The 8,854-nt window shown below is 35.5% G+C and overlaps 2 non-coding genes across 2 annotated transcripts; both read right to left on the bottom strand.

Annotated features, from left to right (window-relative positions):
* Nucleotides 1-2,041: 2,041 nt before the first annotated feature.
* Nucleotides 2,042-2,149, bottom strand: LOC112715691 (small nucleolar RNA R71). Its single transcript, XR_003159908.1, has one exon. It is a non-coding gene; the product is annotated as a small nucleolar RNA R71 (small nucleolar RNA).
* Nucleotides 2,150-4,092: 1,943 nt separating this feature from the next.
* On the bottom strand, nucleotides 4,093-4,200 carry LOC112715460 (small nucleolar RNA R71). The gene has a single exon (XR_003159705.1). It is a non-coding gene; the product is annotated as a small nucleolar RNA R71 (small nucleolar RNA).
* Nucleotides 4,201-8,854: the final 4,654 nt, after the last annotated feature.

Genomic DNA, 8,854 nt, shown 5'->3' with positions numbered 1-8,854 from the left:
TCGAGTTTGGACGACTGACGGTTCATCTTGTTGCTTAGATTAGGTAATTTTCTTCTTATTTTATTTTCAAAAAGTTTTCAAAAATCTTTCAAAATTTTCTTCTTTTTCGTTTTTCCAAAATAATTTTCAAAAAATCCAAAAAATTAATAAAATCATAAAAATAAAAAATATTTTGTGTTTCTTGTTTGAGTCTAGTGTCAATTTTGAAGTTTGGTGTCTATTGCATGTTTTTAAAACTTGTGCATTATTTTCGAAAAATTCATGCATTGCATTCTTCATGATCTTCAAGTTGTTCTTAATAAGTCTTCTTGTTTGATCCTCATATTTTCTTGTTTTGTGTCTTTTGTTGTTTTTCATATGTATTTTTTCATTCATAGTGTCTAAACATTAAAAATTTCTAAGTTTGGTGTCTTGCATGTTTTTCTTTTCTTAAAATTTTTTTAAAAATAAGTCTTGATGTTCATCTTGATCTTCAAAGTGTTCTTGGTGTTCATCTTGGCATTCATAGTGTTCTTGCATGCATCATTGGTTTTGATCCAAAATTTTCATGTTTTGGGTCATATATGTGTTTTTCTCTCTCATCGTTAAAAATTCAAAAAAATCAAAAAAATATCTTTCCCTTATTTTCCTCATAAATTTCGAAATCTTTGGGTTGACCTAGTCAAAAAATTTTAAAAATTGGTTGTTTCTTGTTAGTCAAGTCAAGATTTCATTTTTAAAAAAATATTATCTTTTCAAAACTTTTTCAAAAATTAATTTTTTTCATTTTTTCTTTTATTTGTTCGAATTTTTTTTTAATTTGATTTTCAAAATCTTTTTCTTAATTTCATTTCAAAATTTCGAAAACTTTACTAACAATTAATGTGATTGATTCAAAAATTTGAAGTTTGTTACTTTCTTGTTAAGAAAGGTTCAATCTTTAAATTCTAGAATCATATCTTTTAGTTTCTTCTTAGTCAAGTAATCAATTTTAATTTTAAAAAAATCAAATCTTTCTAAATTTCTTTTTCAAATTTTTTCAAAATAAATTTCAATCAAATATTTTTCAACCATATTTTTCAATCATATCTTTTTAATCATATCTTTTCAATCATATCTTTTCAAACATATCTTTTTCAAATCATATCTTTTTCAAAATCAATTTCAAAATCTTTTTTAACTTCTTATCTTTTCAAAATTGATTTTCAAATATTTTTCAACTAACTAATTGACATCTTGTTTTTTCTATTTTTTTTTTGAAACCACCTAACTACTTTTCTATCTCTAATTTTCGAAAATCACTAACCATTTTTCAAAAACAATTTTTGAAAACTCCTCTCTCTCATCTCCTTCTATTTATTTATTCATTTACTAACACTTCTCTTCATCTAAAAATTCGAACCCTCTCTTCTCCTCTGTGTTAGAATTTTTCTCCTCCTTCTTCTATTCTTTTCTTCTTCTACTCACATAAAGGAATCTCTATACTATAATATAGAGAATTCCTCTTCTTTTTTGTTCTCTTCTTTTTCATATGAGCAAGAGCAAGGACAAGGACATTCTTGCTGAAGCAGATCCTGAACCTGAAAGGACTCTGAAGAAGAAGCTAAGAGAAGCTAAAGCATAACAATCCAGAGAAAATCTTACAGAGAATCTAGAAAAAGAAAGAAACATGGCCGAACCCAACAACAATGCAAGGAAGATTCTTGGTGACATTACTGCACCAAATTCCAACTTACATGGAAGAAGCATCTCAATCCCTGCCATTGGAGCAAACAATTTTGAGCTAAAGCCTCAATTAGTTTCTCTGATGCAACAGAATTGCAAGTTTCAGGGACTTCTGTCAGAAGATCCTTTTCAGTTCTTAACTGAATTCTTGCATATCTGTGATACTGTTAAGACCAATGGGGTTGATCCCGAGGTCTACAGGCATATGCTTTTCCCTTTTGCTATAAGAGACAGAGCTAGAATATGGTTGGACTCTCAACCTAATGATAGCCTAAACTCTTGGGATAAGCTGGTCACGGCCTTTTTGGCCAAGTTCTTTCCTCCTCAAAATTTGAGCAAGCTTAGAGTGGATGTTCAAACCTTCAGACAGAAAGATGGTGAATCCCTCTATGAAGCTTGGGAAAGATACAAGCAACTAACCAAAAAGTGTCCTTCTGACATGCTTTCAGAATGGATGATGAGCGGATAATTTATACGCTTTTTGGCATTGTTTTTAGATAGGTTTTAGTAGGATCTAGCTACTTTTAGGGATGTTTTTATTAGTTTTATGTTTTTAAGTTTGGGGTCAATTGCATGTTTTAAAAATTTATGCATTTTTCGAAAATTGATGCATGGTGTTCTTCATGATCTTCAAGTTGTTCTTGGCAAGTATTCTTGTTTGATCTTGATATTTTCTTGTTTTGTGTCTTTTGTTGTATTTTATATGCATTCTTGAATTCTTAGAGTCTAAATATTAAAAATTTCTAAGTTTTGTGTCTTGCATGTTTTTCTTTTCTTGAAAATTTTTCAAAAATAAGTCTTGATGTTCATCTTGATCTTCAAAGTGTTCTTGGTGTTCATCTTGACATTCATAGTGTTCTTGCATGCATCATGTGTTTTGATTCATAATTTTCATGTTGTGAGTCATTTTTTGTTTGTCTCTCTCATCATTAAAAATTCAAAAATCAAAAAAATATCTTTTCCTTATTTTTCTCAAAATTTCGAAAATTTGAGTTGGCTTAGTCAAAATTTTTTAAAACTTAGCTATTTCTTACAAGTCAAGTCAAATTTTCAATTTTAAAAATCTTATCTTTTCAAAACTTTTCCAAAAAATCAAAATTTTTTCATTTTTCTTACTATTTTTCGAAAATTTTTAATTTGAATTTTAAAATTTTTTTCTTATCTTTATTTCAAAATTTCAAAAACTTTACTAACAATTAATGTCATTGATTCAAAAATTTGAAGTTTGTTACTTTCTTGTTAAGAAAGGTTCAGTCTTTAAATTCTAGAATCATATCTTTTAGTTTCATGTTAGTCAAGTAATTAAATTTTAATTTTAAAAAAAAAATCAATTCTTTTTCAAAATATCTTTTCTATCATATCTTTTTCAAAATTTTATCTTTTTCAAGAATTTGATTTTAAAATGTCTTTTCCAACTTCTTATCTTTTCAAAATTGATTTTCAAATTTTTTTCAACTAACCAATTAACTTTTGTTTATTTTTTATCTTTTTCAAAACCACCTAACTAATTTTAGCTCTCTAATTTTCCAAAATTACCTCCCTCTTTTTCAAAATTCTTTTAATTAACTAATTGTTTTAAATTTTAATTTTAATTTTAATTCTTCCTTTAATTTTCGAAAATCACTAACCCTTTTTCAAAATTAATTTTCGAATTCTCTTCCTCTCATCTTCTTCTATTTATTTATTTATTTACTAACACTTCTCTTCATCTCAAGAATCTGAACCTATCTTCACCCTTGTGTTTGGATTCTTACCTTTTCCTTCTTCTATTCCTTTCTTCTTCTACTAACATAAAGGAATCTCTCTACTGTGGTAAAGAGGATCTCTATTATTATTTTCTGTTCCCTTCTTTTTCATATGAGCAGGAGCAAGGACAAGAATATTCTTGTTAAAGCAGATCCTGATCCAGAAAGGACTCTGAAGAGGAAACTAAGAGAAGCTAAATTACAACAATCTAAAGACAACCTTACAGAAATTTTCAAAAAGGAAGAGGAGATGGCAGCCGAAAATAATAATGCAAGGAGGATGCTTGGTGACTATACTACACCTACTTCCAAATTTGATGGAAAAAGTATCTCAATCCCTGCCATTGGAGCAAACAATTTTAAGCTGAAACCTCAACTAGTTGCTCTACTGCAACAAAACTACAAGTTCCATGGACTTCGATCAGAAGATCCCTACCAGTTTTTAACTGAGTTCTTGCAGATCTGTGAAACTGTTAAGACTAATGGAGTAGATCCTGAAGTCTACAGGCTCATGCTTTTTCCCTTTGCTGTAAGAGACAGATCTAGAATATGGTTGGATTCACAACCTAAAGATAGCCTGGACTCATGAGATAAGCTGGTCACAGCCTTCTTGGCTAAGTTCTTTCCTCCTCAAAAGCTGAGCAAGCTTAGAGTGGATGTTCAAACCTTCAAACAAAAAGATGGTGAATCCTTCTATGAAGCTTGGGAAAGATACAAGCAGATGACCAAAAGGTGTCCTTCTGACATGCTTTCAGAGTAGACCATTTTGGATATATTCTATTATGGTCTATCTGAGTTCTCTAAGATGTCACTGGACCATTCTGCAGGTGGATCCATTCACCTAAAAAAAATGCCTGCAGAAGCTTAAGAACTCATTGACATGGTTGCAAATAACCAATTCATGTACACTTCTGAGAGGAATCCTGTGAGTAATGGGACGTCTCAGAGGAAGAGAGTTCTTAAAATTGATGCTCTGAATGCCATATTGGCTCAGAACAAAATGTTGACTCAGTAAGTCAACATGATTTCTCAAAGTCTGAATGGATGGCAAAATGCATCCAACAGTACAGAAGAGGCATCTTCTGAAGAAGAAGCTTATGATCCTGAGAACCCTGCAATAGCAGAGGTAAATTATATGGGTGAACCTTATGGAAACACCTATAATTTATCATGGAGAAATCATCCAAATTTCTCATGGAAGGATCAACAAAAGCCTTAATAAGGATTTAATAATGGTGGAAGAAATAGGCTCAGCAATAGCAAGCCTTTTCCATCATCTTCTCAGTAACAGACAGAGAATTCTGAACAGAGCCCCTCTAACTTAGCAAATATAGTCTCTAATCTGTCTAAGGCCACTTTAAGTTTCATGAGTGAAATAAGGTCCTCCATCAGAAATTTGGAGGCACAAGTGGGCCAACTGAGTAAGAAAGTCAATGAAACTCCTCCTAGTACTCTCCCAAGCAATACTGAAGAGAATCCAAAAAGAGAGTGCAAGGCCATAGATATAATCAACATGGCCGAACCTAGGGAGGAAGGAGAGACGTGAATCCCAATGAGGAAACCTCATGGAATGTCTCTCAAGCAAGAAGGAGCTCCCTATTGAGGACCCAAAGGGATCTGAAGGTCATATAGAGACCATAGAGATCCCATTAAACCTCCTTCTGCCATTCATGAGCTCTGAAGACTATTCTTCCTCCGAAGAGGATGAAAATATAACTAGAGAGCAAGTTGCTCAATATCTAGGAGCCATCATGAAGCTGAATGCCAAACTGTTTGGTAATGAGACTTGGGAAGGTGAACCTCCCTTGCTCATTAGTGAACTAGATACATGGGTTCAGCAAACTTTACCTCAAAAGAGACAAGATCCTGGCAAATTCTTAATACCCTGTACCATAGGCACCATGACCTTTAAAAAGGCTCTGTGTGACCTACGGTCAGGCATAAATCTTATGCCACTCTCTGTAATGAAGAAGCTAGGGATCATTGAGGTACAGCCTGCCATATTCTCATTACAAATGGCAGATAAGTCAGTAAGACAAGCTTATAGATTGGCAGAGGACGTGTTAGTGAAGGTTGAAGGCCTTTACATCCCTGTTGATTTCATAATCTTAGACACTAGGAAGGAGGAGGATGAATACATCATCCTTGAAAGACCTTTCTTAGCCACAGCAGGAGCTGTGATAGATGTTAACAGGGGAGAATTTGTCCTTCAATTGAATGGGGACTATCTTGTGTTTAAGACCCAAGGGTGTTCTTCTATATACAAGGAGAGGAAACATGAAAAGCTTCTCTCAGTACAGAGTCAAACAAAGCCCCCACAATCAAACTCTAAGTTTGGTATTGAGAGGCCACAGCCAAATTCTAAGTTTGGTGTTGAATCCCCACATCCAAACTCTAAGTTTGGTGTTAGGAGTCTACAACATTGACCTGATCACCTGTGAGGCTCCATGAGAGCCCACTGTCAAACTAGTGACATTAAAGAAGCGCTTATTAGGAGGCAACCCAATTTTTATTTATCTAATTTTATTTTTTTAATTGTTCTTTTATGTTTTATTAGGTTCATGATCATGTGGAGTCACAAAATAAATACTGTAAAAACAAAATCAAAAACAGCAGAAAAAAAGCACACCCTGGAGGAAGGGCTTACTGGCGTTTAAACACCAGTAAGGAGCATCTGGCTGACGTTCAACTCCAGAACAGAGCATGGATCTGGCGTTGAACACCAGAAACAAGCAACATCTTGGCGTTTAAATGCCAGGAATACACCCTGAGGAAAGCTGGCACTGAACGCCAGAAACAAGCATGAAACTGGCGTTCAACGCCAGATACAAGCTGCAAATGGGCGTTGAACGCCCAAAACAAGCATGGAACTGGCGTTCAACGCCAGAGACAAGCATCAATCTGGCGTTGAACGCCAGGATTGCATGCAAAAGGCATTTTACGCACCTCATTGGTGCAGGGATGATAATCCTTGACACCTCAGGATCTGTGGACCCCACAGGATCATCTCAAGATCTGTGGACCCCACAGGATCCCCACCTACCTCAACTCACCTTCTCTCCTCTTCACACAATTCAATAACACGCTTCCCCAAAATCCTTTACCAATCACCACAATCTCTCTTCCCCATCGCCTCTTCACCACTCACATCCATCCACTCTTCCCCATAAACCCCACCTACCTTCAAAATTCAAAAATCCCTTTTCCCACCCAACCCACCCAATATAGCCGAACCTTAACCCCTCTCCCTCCACAATATAAACCCCTCCATTCTTCTTCATTTTCACACAACACAACCCTCTCTTCTCCTCCTTGGCCGAAATACTACCCTCTATCCCTCTCCCCCATATCTTCTTCTTCTTCATCTATTCTTTCTTCTCTTGCTCGAGGGTGAGCAATATTCTAAGTTTGGTGTGGAAAAAGCATAGCTTTTTTGTTTTTCTATAACCATTGATGGCACCTAACGCCGGAGAAACCTCTAAAAAAAGAAAAGGGAAGACAAAAGCTTCCACCTCCGAGTCATGGGAGATGGAGAGATTCATCTCCAAAGCCCATCAAAACCACTTCTATGAAGTTGTGGCCAAGAAGAAGGTGATCCCCGAGGTCCCTTTCAAACTCAAGAAAAATGAGTACCCAGAGATCCGACATGAGATCCAAAGAAGAGGTTCGGAAGTTCTGACCAACCCCATTCAACAAGTCGAAATCTTAATGGTTCAAGAGTTCTATGCCAATGCATGGATCACTAGGAACCATGATCAAAGTGTGAACCCGAATCCAAAGAATTATCTTACAATGGTTTGGGGGAAATACTTAGATTTCAGTCCGAAAAATGTGAGGTTGGCATTCAACTTGCCCATGATTTAAGGAGATGCACGCCCCTACACTAGAAGGGTCAACTTTGATCAAAGGTTGGACCAAGTCCTTATGGACATATGTGTTGAAGGAGCTCAATGGAAAAGAGACTCCAAAGGCAAGCCGGTTCAATTAAGAAGACTGGACCTCAAGCCTGTGGCTAGAGGATGGTTGGAGTTCATCCAATGCTCCATCATCCCCACTAGCAACCGATCTGAAGTTACTGTGGATCGGGCCATCATGATTCATAGCATCATGAATGGAGAGGAAGTAAAAGTTTATGAAGTCATCTCCCTTGAATTCTACAAAATAGCTGAAAAGTCCTCCACCATGGCAAGGCTAGCTTTTCCTCATCTTATTTGCCATCTATGTTACTCAGCTGAAGTTATCATAGAAGGAGACATCCCCATTGAGGAAGATAAGCCCATCACTAAGAAGAGGATGGAGCAAACAAGAGAGCCCACACATGGATCCCAAGAGACGCATGAGGAAGCTCATCACCAAGAAATCCCGAAGATGCCTCAAGGGATGCACTTTCCTCCCAACAATTATTGGGAACAACTCAACACTTCTCTAGAAGATTTGAGTTACAATATGGATCAATTAAGGGTGGAACATCAAGAGCACTCGATCATTCTCCATGAAATTAGAGAAGATCAAAGAGCAATGAGGGAAGAGCAACAAAGGCAAGGAAGAGACATAGAAGAGCTCAAGGACATCATTGGTTCTTCAAGAAGAAAGTGCCACCATCACTAAGGTGGACTCATTCCTTGTTCTTATTTCTCTATTGCCTTCTTTTCGGTTTTAATGCTATATGTTTGTTTATGTTTTGTGTCTCTACTTCATGATCATTAGTATGTAGTAACTATGTCTTAAGGCTATGAATAATTCCATGAATCCTTCACCTCTCTTAAATGAAAAATGTTTCTAATTCAAAAGAACAAGAAGTACATGAGTTCCGAATTTATCCTTGAACTTAGTTTAATTATATTGATGTGGGGACAATACTTTTTGTTTTCTGAATGAATGCTTGAACAGTGCATATTTTTTATCTTGTTGTTTATGAATGTTAAAATTGTTGGCTCTTGAAAGAATGATGAACAAAGAGAAATGTTATTGATAATCTGAAAAATCATGAAATTGATTCTTGAAGCAAGAAAAAGCAGTGAATAGCAAAAGCTTGCGAAAAAAATAAAAAAAATAAGTGGCAAAAAAAATACAGAAAGAAAAAGAAAAAGCAAGCAGAAAAAGCCAATAACCCTTAAAACCAAAAGGCAAGGGTAAAAAGGATCCAAGGCTTTGAGCATCAATGGATAGGAGGGTGCAAGGAAATAAAATCCAGTCCTATGCGGCTAAAACAAGCTGTCCCTAACCATATGCTCGTGGCATGCAGGTCCAAGTGAAAAGCTTGAGACTGAGTGGTTAAATTCGTGATCCAAAGCAAAAAGAGTGTGCTTAAGAGCTCTGAACACCTCTAACTGGAGACTTTAGCAAAGCTGAGTCACAATCTGAAAAGGTTCACCCAGTCATGTGTCTGTGGCATTTATGTATCC

This window comes from Arachis hypogaea, chromosome 1 (genome assembly GCF_003086295.3).
Source record: "Arachis hypogaea cultivar Tifrunner chromosome 1, arahy.Tifrunner.gnm2.J5K5, whole genome shotgun sequence".
Taxonomy (NCBI): Eukaryota; Viridiplantae; Streptophyta; class Magnoliopsida; order Fabales; family Fabaceae; genus Arachis; species Arachis hypogaea.
This window is presented reverse-complemented; position numbering and strand designations above follow the sequence as displayed.